The sequence below is a fragment of the Pongo pygmaeus genome, chromosome 6, assembly GCF_028885625.2.
Source record: "Pongo pygmaeus isolate AG05252 chromosome 6, NHGRI_mPonPyg2-v2.0_pri, whole genome shotgun sequence".
In the NCBI taxonomy this organism is placed as follows: domain Eukaryota; kingdom Metazoa; phylum Chordata; class Mammalia; order Primates; family Hominidae; genus Pongo; species Pongo pygmaeus.
The window spans coordinates 29,804,089-29,816,996 of NC_072379.2; the positions used below are offsets into that span (position 1 = coordinate 29,804,089).

General features: G+C 51.0%; 1 protein-coding gene across 15 annotated transcripts in view; it reads right to left on the reverse strand.

The window, feature by feature from the left end:
* LOC129040409 (putative uncharacterized protein FLJ44672) overlaps positions 1 to 10,027 on the reverse strand; it is a 72,514-nt gene extending 62,487 nt beyond the window's left edge. For 7 of the 15 annotated variants that reach the window (XR_008503619.2, XR_010126877.1, XR_008503620.1 and 4 more), the window contains exon 1: positions 1,249 to 2,363. The gene's annotated coding sequence lies outside the window, so the exon portion shown is untranslated. Of the gene's footprint in view, positions 1 to 1,248; positions 2,364 to 2,696; positions 2,814 to 5,828; positions 5,904 to 7,233; positions 7,345 to 7,582; positions 7,705 to 9,712 lie in introns of those variants that run through there. The other 8 variants (XR_010126879.1, XR_008503614.2, XR_008503616.1 and 5 more) reach the window with 4 other exon arrangements.
* Between the last annotated feature and the right edge of the window lie 2,881 nt (positions 10,028 to 12,908).

The window sequence follows — 12,908 nt, forward strand, 5'->3', positions numbered from 1 at the left end:
ATAATTGGCTGGGCACCATGGCTCACGCCTGTAATCCCAGCACTTTGGGAGGCTGAGGCGGGTGGATGATGAGGTCAGGAGTTCAAGACCAGCCTGACCAACATAGTGAAACTCCATCTCTACTAAAAATATAAAAAATTAGCCAGGCATGGTGGCGTGTGCCTATAATTCCCGGCTACTCAGGCAGGCAGAAGAATCGCTTGAACCCAGAAGGCAAAGGTTGCAGTGAGCAGGTGAGCCAAGATCACACGACTGCATTCCATCCTATGTGACAGAACAAGACTCTGTCTCAAGAAAAGAAAAGAAAAGAAAACTACGTATCAATTATCTAGCTAGCTAGCTAACTATCTAGAGAAATGGTTTCATTCTATTGCTCAGGATGGAGAGCAGCAGGATGATTATAGCTCACTGCAGCCTTGAGCTCCTGGCCGCAAGTGATCCTCCTGCCTTAGCCTCCTAAGTAGCTGTGGCCACAGGTGGACAGTTACACCTGGCTTTTTGTTGGTTTTTTGTTGTTGTTGTTGGTTTTTGTACAGAAAGGGTTTCACTACATAGCCTGGGCTGGTCTCAAACTTTAGTCTCGATGTGTCACCCAGGCTGGGGTGCTTGGTGTGATCTCTGCTCATGGCAACCTCCACTTCCCAGTTCTAGTGATTCTCCAGTATCAGCCTCCCGAGCACCTGGGACTACAGGCATGTGCCACCACACCCGGCTAATTTTTTTATTTTTTGTAGAGACTGAGTTTCTCCATGTTGGCCAGGCTAGTCTCGAACTCCTGACCTCAGGTGACCCACCCACCTCGGCCTCCCAAAGTGCTGGGATTACAGGCGTGAGCCACCATGTGGGGCCAAACACTTTCTTACATTATTAAACAGCACAACCCAGGTGGGGCACGGTGGCTCACGCCTGCAATCCCGACAAGTCTGAAGGCCAAAGTGAGAATATCAGTGAACCCAGGAGTTTGAAACCGGCCTGGGCAACATAGCGAGAGCCCCATCTCTACAAAAAATACAAAAATCAGGCTAGGCGTGCACCACGCCCAGCTAATTTTTGTACCTTTTGTAGAGATGGGGTTTCATCCTGCTGCCCAGGCGGGTCTCGAACTTCTGAGCCCAAGCCATCCTCCCACCTCGGCCTCCCAAAATGCTGGGATAACTGGGCCCAACCAGCCTCATGTTTTCTTTAAGCAGTCCCTCCCTGTTGCACACTTGGATAGTTTCCTTTTTTACTTTTTTAGACAGGGGTTACCTCAGTCTCGCAGGCTGGAGTGCTGTGGTGGGGTCATAGCTCACTGGAGCCTTGAACCGGGGTTCAAGTAGCTGGGAAGCTGAGGTGAGACTAAAGAGATGGGGTCGCGCCAGGTTAACAGGCTGCTCTTGGCCTGAAAGGATCCTCCCGTCTCGGCCGCCACCGGACACAGTTTCCTATTTTTGACAGACATACACACTGTGCTGGGTGGGAGTTTGTCAACTACCCTTCTCCAGCCAGCAATACACAAGACCTGGAGAGGAGGTGGTGGTTACCAGGCTCCACTGTCAGAAGACTGACCATCTCCAGGCACTACACCGCCCCTGTGACGTCACAGAATGCCAGCTCACAGGACTTTTGGAAAGGGCGCCTCTGAGACGTCAACGAAGGCGCGCCCCTATGGCGTCACAGAGGACCGACCCTCACACGCAGCCAATCGGAAGTGAAGGCGGGGCTGCTCAGCCTTCCTGGAGCGCGCATACATGGGGGAGTGGCCACAAGAATTACAATTTACACCATCATCCTCTGAGATTTGGGGATGATGGATGAATAAATACAGGCACAGACAGGTGATCCGCCCAGAGCTGATGAGTAACAAACCTGCTCTCAGGCCGTGTGACTCCTAGATTAGTACTCTTCTTTTTTTTTTTTTTTGGAGAGAAAGTCTCACTCAGTTGCCCAGGCTGGAGTGCGGTGACACAATCTCGGCTCACGGCAACCTCCACCTCCTGGGTTCAAGTGATTCTCCTGCCTCAGCCTCCCGAGTAGCTGGGACTACAGGCGCCTGCCACCACACACATCTAATTTTTGTATTTTTATTGGAGACAGGGTTTCACCATGTTAGCCAGGCTGCTCTCAAACTCCTAACCTCAGGCGGTCCTCCCGCCTCAGCCTCCCAAAGTGCTGGGATTACAGGTGTGAGCCACTGTGCTTGGCTGCTTTTTTTTTTTTTTTTTTCTAAATAGAGATGGTTAGCAAGATGTGGTGGCACAAACCTATTGTCCCTCCTACTAGTGAGACTGAGGTGGGAGGATCACTTGAGCCTAGGAGGCAGAGACTGTAGTGAGTCAAGATCATACCACTGCATGCCAACCTGGATGACAGGGTGAGACCCTGTTTAAAAAATAAAAAAGATATGGGGTCTTGCTATGTTGCCTAGGCTGATCTTGAACTCAGCCTCAAGCAATCCTCCGGCCTCAGCCTCCCAAAGTGCTGGGAGTACAGACATGAGCCGTTGCACCTACCCCTGGGAACTTTTTGCTGGGAGAGGTTTCTCTTATCTGTCCTGGCTTCGGGAGGGCAGGACCGCAAACCAAGGGTTTCTTCAAGTGGACAGCACTTTGGGAATGAAAGTGGGGTCAGTACTTGGTGTGCAGCAGAGGTGGCTGTAGCCTACAGGGCCTGCTGGAGCCTAGGACAGCACTTCATGGGGAAAGCTTGGGCCTTACCTGCCCAGGATCTCATTGGGCTAATAATTGTCATGGAAGTCCTGTGCGGAAAGAGAGTCCGGCAGTGCCTTGTCCAGGGTCATGCTCAGATCCTCAGCAAGGGAACTCCGGGTGGCTCTGAGAATGGAACACAAAGAAGCTGTCAGCCCTCCCGCCCCAGGGGATGTTCTCCTTGGGGCCTGGAACTGTTTCTCACTCATCCTTGCATCTCCTGGCACCACACTGGCCTACAGTGAATGTTCCAAATAAACGTTTGTGAATTGAGGCCGGGCATGGTGCCTCACCCCTATAATCCCAGCACTGTGGGAGGCTGAGGCGGACAGATCACTTGAGACCAGGATTTTAAGCCCAGCCTGACCAACATGGTGAAACCCCATCTCTACTAAAAATACAAAAATTAGCCGGACGTGGTGGCACACGCTTGTAGTCCCAGCTACTTCAGACGCTGAGGCAGGAGAATTGCTTGAACCTCGAAGGCAGAGGTTGCAGTGAGCGGAGATCGCGTCACTGCACTCCAACCTGGGAGACACGGCAAGACTCCAGCTCATAAAAGAAAAAAAAGCTTCTTTGTAGAGATTGGGGTCTTGCTCTGTTACCCAGGCTGGAGTGCAGTGGAACAATCATAGCTTGCTGCCGCTACTGCTGCCTCAACCTCCTGGGCTCAAGCTATCCTCACACACTAGCCTCCTGAGTAGCTGGGACTAAAGTATCCCCCAGGCTTGAGTGCAGTGGTGTAATCTCGGCTCTCTGCAACCTCCACCTCCCAGGTTCAAGCTATTCTCCTGCCTCAGCCTCCCAAGTAGCTGGAATTATAGGCACCTGCAACCATGCCCGGCTAATTTTTTGTATTTTTAGTAGAGACAGGGTTTCACCATGTTGGCCAGGCTGGTGTCGAACTCCTGACCTCAGGTGATCTGCCCGCCTCAGTCTCCCAAGGAGAAGAAACTGTTGGTCTCATAAGTGTCCTTCAGCTGTACCAAAATGGAAATGGCTAGTTCATCTCAAGTAGCAGGGGAGCCCAGGCAGGGGCAGCTGGGGCACCGGGGTCAGGGACCGAGGCTGCTGTCCGCTAACTTCAAAAGCTGACAGGGGAATCAGGAGGGTGCTCAAAGGATGTCAACCCGGGTGTGGGAAGGCCCAGGATTACAGGTGTGAGCCACTGTGCTTGGCCACTTTTTTTTTTTTTTTAGTAGAGATGGTTAGCAAGATGTGGTGACACACACCTGTTGTCCCTCCTACTAGGGAGGCTGAGGTGGGAGGATCACTTGAGCCTAGGAGGCAGAGACTGTAGTGAGTCAAGATCATACCACTGCATGCTGACATGGATGACAGGGTGAAACCATGTCTAAAACATAAAAAAGATATGGGGTCTTGCTATGTTGCCCAGGCTGATCTTGAACTCAGCCTCAAGCAACTTTATTATTATTATTGTTATTATTTTTAGAGACAGGGTCTCACAGTCTCACCCACGCTGGAATGCAAAGTGCAATCACAGCTCACTGCATCCTCAAACTACTGGGCTTGAGTGATGCTCCTGCCTCAGCCTCCTGAGTGGCTGGGATTACAGGCATGCACCAGCACGCCTGGCGCATTTAGCCCAGGGACATCAAACCCCCATCCCTGCCTGGGACCCCTTCTGTCAAAGCAGTGAGGGTCCAGCTGGGAGCCTTGAGCCTGGGTGGTTCTAACTGGCTGAGTGGTGGGGCCACATTCCCTGGCTTGGGCTGTCAGGGCAGAATCACAGGGGGTCATACCACTGTGGGGCTTGGGGCCCTCACTCACTGATGTTGGGGTGCCCTGAGACCTTGTGCAGGATGTCAACCTCCTTCAGTGTGGCTTCTCGCAGCTCCTGCACCTCCTCGGGGGTGAAGCTGCCTCCACTGGTGATGCTGACCTTCACAGCATGCTCCTGGCTCGTGGGCTTGTGGATGCAGCACCTGACCACAATGCTAACGCCCCTGGGAGTGCCAAGGACAGATGGCCTCAGGGGCCCTCACCCCACGGGGAGTCCCAGATTCAAGGCTGCAGCAGAGATGTCCTGCCCTTATCTAGAGATTTACACTTTCCCTCAACTTCCTCTGAGCTTTTGGGGATTGTGGATGAATAAATACAGGCACAGACAGGTGATCTGCCCAGAGCTGATCAGTAAGAAGCCTGCTCTCAGGCTGTGTGACTCCTAGTTAAGTGATTTTTTTTTTTTTTTGGAGAGAAAGTCTCACTCAGTTGCCCAGGCTGCATTGCAGTGGCATGATCTCGGCCCATGCAACCTCCACCTCCCGTGTTCAAGTGATTCTCCTGCCTCAGCCTCCCGAGTAGCTGGGACTACAGACGCCTGCCACCACACGCACCTAATTTTTTTATTTTTACTGGAGATGGGGTTTTACCATGTTAGCCAGGCTGGTCTCAAACTCCTAACCTCAGGCGGTCCTCCCGCCTCAGCCTCCCAAAGTGCTGGGATTACAGGTGTGAGCCACTGTGCTTGGCCACTTTTTTTTTTTTAATAGAGATGGTTAGCAAGATGTGGTGACACACACCTGTTGTCCCTCCTACTAGGGAGGCTGAGGTGGGAGGATCACTTGAGCTTAGGAGGCAGAGACTGTAGTGAGTCAAGATCATACCACTGCACGCCAACCTGGATGACAGGGTGAGACCATGTCTAAAAAATAAAAAAGATATGGGGTCTTGCTATGTTGCCCAGGCTGATCTTGAACTCAGCCTCAAGGAATACTCCCACCTCAGTCTCCCAAAGTGCTGGGAGTACAGGCATGAGCCATTGTACCTGTCCATGGGAGCGGTTCTTAAGCACACTGAATTCTGCTTTTTCCTGGCTTTAATGAATGTCTAGTTCTTCCTTTTTAGGTGCAGTGTATGTCAGCATTGTTTCAGTAATAAATGCATTCCAGATCTTAGAAATAATATTAGTCACAGGTGCCAGGCGCAGTGGCTCACACCTGTAATCCCAACACTTTGGAAGGCTGAGGCAGACAGATCATGAAGTCAGGAGTTCAAGACCAGCCTGGCCAACATGGTGAAACCCTGTCTCTACTAAACATACAAAAATTAGCCAGGTATTGTGGCAGATGCCTGTCATCCCAGCTACTCAGGAGGCTGAGCTACAAGAATCACTCGAACCTGGGAGGCAGAGATTGCAGTGAGCCAGGATCACACCATTACACTCCAGCATGGGCGACAAGAGCAAAACTCCAGCTGAAGAAAAAAAACAAAAGAAATATCCCATTACTTTAAGGCAATGTAGATACAGCCAGAATTTCTACACAAATCTGAACCATATTATAAAGCCAGAAAAACATACCAGCTAATATTATTTAATACATATAGCATTAAATGGAAGAGGTAATATTTTCTTTTACTTTTTTTTTTTTTTTTTTTTTGAGATGGAGTCTCACCCTATCACCCAGGATGGAGTGCAGTGGCAGGATCTTGGCTCACTGCAACCTCGACCTGCCAGGTCCAAGCAATTCTCTCGTCTCAGCCTCCCAAGTAGCTGGGACTACAGGCACCAGCCACCACACCCAACTAATTTTTGTATTTTTGTAGAGACAGGGTTTCACCATATTGGTCAGGCTGGTCTTGAACTTCTGACCTCAGGTGATCCGTCCACCTCAGCCTCCCAAAGTGCTGGGATTACAGGCGTGAGCCACCGTGCCTGGCCGGAAAAGGTAATATTTTCTAAACATATAGATTAGTGTAACCTTATTGGACTTATAAAAATAACTTTTTTTAGTAACAGAAGCAGAAGATTCTCCTGAACTGTATCATTTCAGCTAACATTTATTTACTTAAGATTAAAATAATATAACAAGTATAAAAAGTCAAGAGGCACCCAGGTGCAGTGGCTCATGCCTGTAACCCACTTTGGGAGGCCAAGACAGGTGAATCACCTGAGGTCAGGACTTTGAGACCAGCCGGGCCAACATGGTGAAACCCCGTCTCTACTAAAAATACAAAAATTAGCCAGGCATGGTGGTAATCACCTGTAGTCCCAGCTGCTAGGGAGGCTGTGATGGGAGGATCAACCTGAGTGGTGAACGCTGCAGTGAGCTATGATTGCACCACTGCACTCCAGCCTAGGTGACAGAGCAAGACTGTTTCAGTGAAAAAAATGAAAAAGTCAAGAGCATGGAGAGTATTAAATTCAGGCATAACCAATGGTGTATCATCAGAACAGCTCCATTTTTTTGCCATCATTATGTGTTAAGGTCAATTTGCTAAACACGAATATCTGTACTAAAGTTTTAAGTGTACCATATAATACATTATTGCTCACTTAGGTTTAATATCCTTTGCTGTACAATATACTTGACTATAATACTTACATATCACAACAAAAGTATCTTTCCCTAAGGCAATTATCATTAATACTGCTTTAAAGTTATAAAATGTGGGCTGAGGGGTGGCTCACACCTGTAATCCCAGCACTTTGGGAGTCCGAGGCAGGCAGATCACAACGTCAAGAGATCAAGACCATCCTGGCCAACATGGTGAAACCCCGTCTCTACTAAAGTACAAAAATTACCTGGGCATGGTGATGCACCCCTGTAGTCCCAGATACTTGGGAGGCTGAGGCAGGAGAATCTCTTGAATCGGGGAGGCAGAGGTTGCGGTGAGCTGAGATTGCAACTCCGGCCTGAACAACAAGTGCAAAACTTTGTCTCAAGAAAAAAATATGAAATGTGAAGATTGTTTTTATAATTTTACAACACCTGAGCATTACTGTCTTTAAACTAATCTAATAAATCACCATCACAACAAAAGCCCCACAAGATAATCTGTTTCACCTTATAAAAAGCACTGACATTTAGTGTGTGGTAATTTGTTGCAGCAGCCACGGGAAACTAATATTGTACTGAAGCCTCAAAACCCACCTGAAGGGGCTGGGCATGGTGGCTCATGCCTGTAAGCCCAGCACTTTGTGAGGCCCAGGTGGGTGGATCACTTGAGGTCAGGAATTCGAGACCAGCCTTGCCAACATGATGAAACCCGGTCTCTAAAAAAAATACAAAAATTAGCTGGGTGTGGTGGCACATACCTATAATCTCAGCTACTCAGGAGGCTGAGACATGGAAACTGTTTGAACCCAGGGTGGGGCGGAGTTTGCAGTGAGCCAAGATTGTCCCACTGCACCCCAGCCTGGGTGACAGAGTGAGGCTCCATCTCAACAACAACAACAAAAACCCCACCTGAAGAAGGTTTCCAGTTCTGTCAACAGTCCCCCACCCAACCCCCCTTAGAAGCACACAGTCCTTTGCTGTGGGCCATGGAAAGGAAGAAGGAAGCACCTCCTCATGGCAGAGGCCTACCCAGGGGAAATGAGGAAAGGCACTGCCAGGCAGGTCCTTCTGCCAAGGCCATTTTCTTTTCTTTTCTTTTCTTTTTTTTTTTTTGGAGACACAATTTCACTCTGTCTCCCAGACTGGAGTGCAGTGGCACAATGTCGGCTCACTTTGACCTCTGCCTCCCCAGTTCAAGCGATTCTCCTGCCTCAGCCTCCAGAGTAACAGGGATTACAGGAGCATAGCATGCCTAGCTAATTTTTGTATTTTTAGCAGAGATGGGGTTTTGCCATGTTGCCCAGGCTGGATTCAAACTCCTCACCTCAAGTGATCCACCTATCTCAGCCTCCCAAAGGGCTGAGGAGTGAGCCACCGCACACAGCACTCACCAAGGCCTTTGATGGCAGGCTTTTTCCAGGTGACCACTCCTTGTCTGGTCTTGTTCTGCCCCACTCTCCCTCTAACCACGTTGGAATCCCTCCCTACTTTTCAGTGGAGGAGAGTGTGTACCCCAATCTCAGCTTGGTATGATTCAGATCTGCATGTACCTCATTAAACCTGGCTGATCCTCAAGCCCTGGAGAAAAAAAGGTCTCTCTGTGAGTATGATACAGGACAGGTCTGTCCCCAGGACCCTGGGAGAGGGAAGCCCAATGTCCCACCAGGTTGGCAGCGCTGGGGAAGGGAAAGTGTTATGGTAGCCCCAAGACTAAAAAGAGACAGCAGAGGGAGCAGGACATCACTCCCATAGAACTCATGATGCTGCTGCCTGAGTGAGGTGAGGGAGGAGTGCACCCGAGTGACGTGAGGGGGCAGAGAGGCGCGGTTCCAGGGCGGCTTTCACCCTTACTTCCTGCCATGTTACTCTGATCCCCTGCAGGTGAGCCTGCCCACTTTTGGCTTAGGGCTGCTGCTGGGGCCTGTACTCAAACACAGCCCCTCATGGCCATGGCTCCAGGAGTGGGGCAGAGCAGGGAGTGGGACAGAGGAGAGGCCGGGACAGGAGGGAGTGGGCCTCAAACTCCAGGAGGGGGCCCTTCTCGTGGGTCCTCTTTTCCGGCCTCTCCTTCCTTACCCCTGGGCTGATCACCTGGGGAAGAACTGAGGCAAGCTTTCTCATCCTCAGGTCTGAGGGGTTCAATTACTGGGCCCAAGTAGCTGGGATTACAGCCATGCAACACCACACCTGGTGAATTTTGCATTTTTAGTAGAGACAGGGTTTCTCCATATTGGTCAGGCTGGTCTCAAACTCCTGACCTCAGCTGATCCACCCACCTCTGCCTCCCAAAGTGCTGGGATTACAGGCGTGAGCCACCACGCCAGGCGGAACACATTATTTTATTAAATAGCATAACCCAGGTGGGACACGGTGACTCACGCCTGTAATCTCTACAAGTCTAAAGGCCCAGGTGAGAATATCAGTGAACCCAGGAGTTTGAGACCGGCCTGGGCAAAATAGCGAGACCCCCATCTCTACAAAAAAACACAAAAATCAGGCCAGGTGTGCACCACGCCCAGCTAATTTGTGTACCTTTTCTAGAGATGGGGTTTCATCCTGCTGCCCAGGCGGGTCTCGAACTCCCGAGCCCAAGCCATCCTCCCACCTCGGCCTCCCAAAGTGCTGGGATAACTGGGCCCAACCAGCCTCATGTTTTCTTTAAGCAGTCCCTCCCTGTTGCACACTTGGATAGTTTCCTTTTTTACTTTTTTAGACAGTGGTTACCTCAGTCTCGCAGGCTGGAGTGCTGTGGTGGGGTCATAGCTCACTGGAGCCTTGAACCTCGGGGTTCAAGTAGCTGGGCAGCTGAGGTGAGACTAAAGAGATGGGGTCGCGCCTGAAAGGATCCTCTCGCCTCCGCCGCCACCGGACACTGTTTCCTTTTTTTGACGCACATACACACTGTACTGGGTGGGAGTTTGTCAACTACCCTTCTCCAGCCAGCAATACACAGGACCTGGAAAGGAGGTCGCGGTTACCAGGCTCCACTGTGAGGAGACTGACCAGCTCCAGGTATTACATCGCGTCTGTGACGTCGCAGAAGGCGCGCGTCTGTGACGTCGCAGAAGGCGCGCGTCTGTGACGTCGCAGAAGGCGCGCGTCTGTGACGTCGCAGAAGGCGCGCGTCTGTGACGTCGCAGAAGGCGCGCGTCTGTGACGTCGCAGAAGGCGCGCGTCTGTGACGTCGCAGAAGGCGCGCGTCTGTGACGTCGCAGAAGGCGCGCGTCTGTGACGTCGCAGAAGGCGCGCGTCTGTGACGTCGCAGAAGGCGCGCGTCTGTGACGTCGCGGAAAGCCAGCCTGTATGACGTTGCCGAAGGCGCGCCTCTGAGCCCTCACCGAAGTCGCGCCCTAAGACGTCACTGAGGGCGCGCCCCTATGGCGTCACAGAGTACCGACCGCCACGCGCAGTCAATTGGAACTGGAGGCGGGGCTGCTGGGGCTTCCTGGAGCGCGCATGCGCCCGCGAGCTGCACAAGGTTAACACTTTCACCCATCTCCCTCTGTGCTTTTGGGGATGGTGGATGAATAAATACAGGCAAAGACAGGTGATTTGCCCAGAGCTGATGACTAACAAGCCTGCTCTCAGGCTTGTGGCTCCTAGTTTAGTGCTGTTTTTTTTTGTTGTTTTTTTTTGTTTGTTTGTTGAGAGAAAGTCTCACTCTGTCACCCAGGCTGGAGTGCGGTGGCATGATCTCCCCTTACTGCAACCTCCGCCTCCTGGGTTCAAGCGATTCTCCTGCCTCGGCCTCCCGAGTAGCTGCAACTACAGGTGCCTGCCACCACAGACATGTAATTTTTGTATTTTTATTGGAGACAGGGTTTCACCATGTTGTCTAGGCTAGTCTGAAACTGCTGACCTCAGGTGATCCTCCTGCCTCAGCCTCCCAAAGTGCTGAGATTACAGGTGTGAACCACTGTGATGGGCCGCTTTTTTTTTTTTTTTTTTTTGATAGAGATGGTTAGCCAGATGTGGTGGCACACACCTGTTGTCCCTCCTACTAGGGAGGCTGAGGTGGGAGGATCACCTGAGCCTAGGAGGCAGAGACTGTAGTGAGTCAAGATCATACCACTGCATGCCAACCTGGAGGCAGGAGTATTGCCTGAGGCCAGGAGTTTGAGCCAGTCTCGGCAGCATAATGAGATTCCGTCTCTATAAAAAATAAAATTTAGCCAAGTGTGGTAGCGTGCACCTGTGGTCCCAGCTACTCGGAAAGCCAAGGCGAGGATTGCTTGAGTCCTGGAGGTTGAGGCTGCAGTGAGCTATAATTGCGCCATTCCAGCCTGGGAGAAAGGGTGAGATTCTGTCTCAAAAAAAGAAAAAATAATAATAAAACTGTGGGGGAAGGATACTCAGATCCCCTACTGGAAGCAAGCCTTCCTCATTCCATCATATTCTGCTCATCCTCCAAAGCTCGGCTCAGGGGCCTGCCTCTCCACCAAACTTCCTAGCCCTCGGCCCCCTTCCTTCCTGTTTCCACAGCACTGATATCACCTTGTCCTGCCCAACTATGTAGCGTGCAGGCCTCCATCTTCTACCTGACTGCAGAACCAGAGAGCTCTGGTGCTATCTGGTTCCACGTGTCCCCACTGGCACCTCGCCTGGAATGTTGTCTGCACCGACCAGTGCTAACAATGGAAATAGCAGGCATGCCTGACCACGTGCTGAGGCTCAGTGTGCAGCACTGGTCAGCTATGATTTCATCTCAGCCTCTAGCATCCCGCTGGGGTAGCTTAATAATCCCTGGATTTCACAGATGGAAAATGTTAGGAAAGTCTCTAAGCCCCCATGGAAGGTCCCAGAGCCTAAATTCAAACACAAGTGGAACATTCCTCTGCTTCACTGTGATCTGGTGTGAATTTTAACCTAAGGTCCTGGCATTTAAGAGCTGGAAGGCACCACGGAGGTGGAGAGCTCAGCCCTGTCATTGGATGGAAGCTGAGAACCCGGTGAGATTCTCACTGGGACTTTTGCAGGGAGTTGGGGGGAATTCTGAAGGTGGTACAGATGTTCTGACCCCAAGACCGTCTCCTCCAGCTGGACCACACACTTGTTTCCTGCTCCTACACCTGTCCATCCTACCCCTTGGATTCTGGGTGTACAGAGGAGTGGGCACATGCTAAGGTCAGCCCTGGGTTAGCCTCATGGACAAGGTGGGCCTGGAGCAGGAACCCCCACCTGATAGAAGACAGCTGAAGTGTGTCCGTACACACTTGGTGTGGGCATCACTTGCACATAGGTGCAGCCTTTGCTCTGGGAAACCACTTTAAATGACTTGATGGCCTCACCATGGTGGAGACATGGCTTGACTCCGGAGAGACTCCATCGTAGATAAATATTTGAGTAAAAGGTTTCATGTTAGAATAGCATCTGCATGCAAATGACAGGCAATGGGTGGGTGCAGTGGCTCACACCTGTAATCCTAGCTACTTGACAGGCAGAGGCAAGAGGATCACTTGAGCCCAGGAGTTTGAGACCAGCCTGGACGACATGGTAAGACCCCATCTCTAAAAAACAAAACAAAAAAATGTTTAAATTAGCAGGACATGGTAGTCCCTGTAGAGAAAGCTACTCAGGAAGCTGAGGCGAGAGGATTGCTTGAGCCCAGGAGTTGAAGGCAGTAGTGCGCTATGATTGTGCCACTGCATTCCAGCCTGGGCAACAGAGCCAGACCCCATCTCCATCTCTTTTTTTGGAGACGGAATCTGGCTCGTCCCCCAGGTGGAGTGCAGTGGTGAGATCTAGGTTCACTGCAACCTCCACCTCCCAGGTTCAAGCAATTCTCCTGCCTCAGCCTCGGGAGTAGCTGGGATTACAAGTGCCCACCACCATGCCTAGCTAATGTCTGTATTTTTAGTAGAGACGGGGTTTCACCATGTTGGCCAGGCTGGTCATGAACTCCTGACCTCAAGTGACGCAC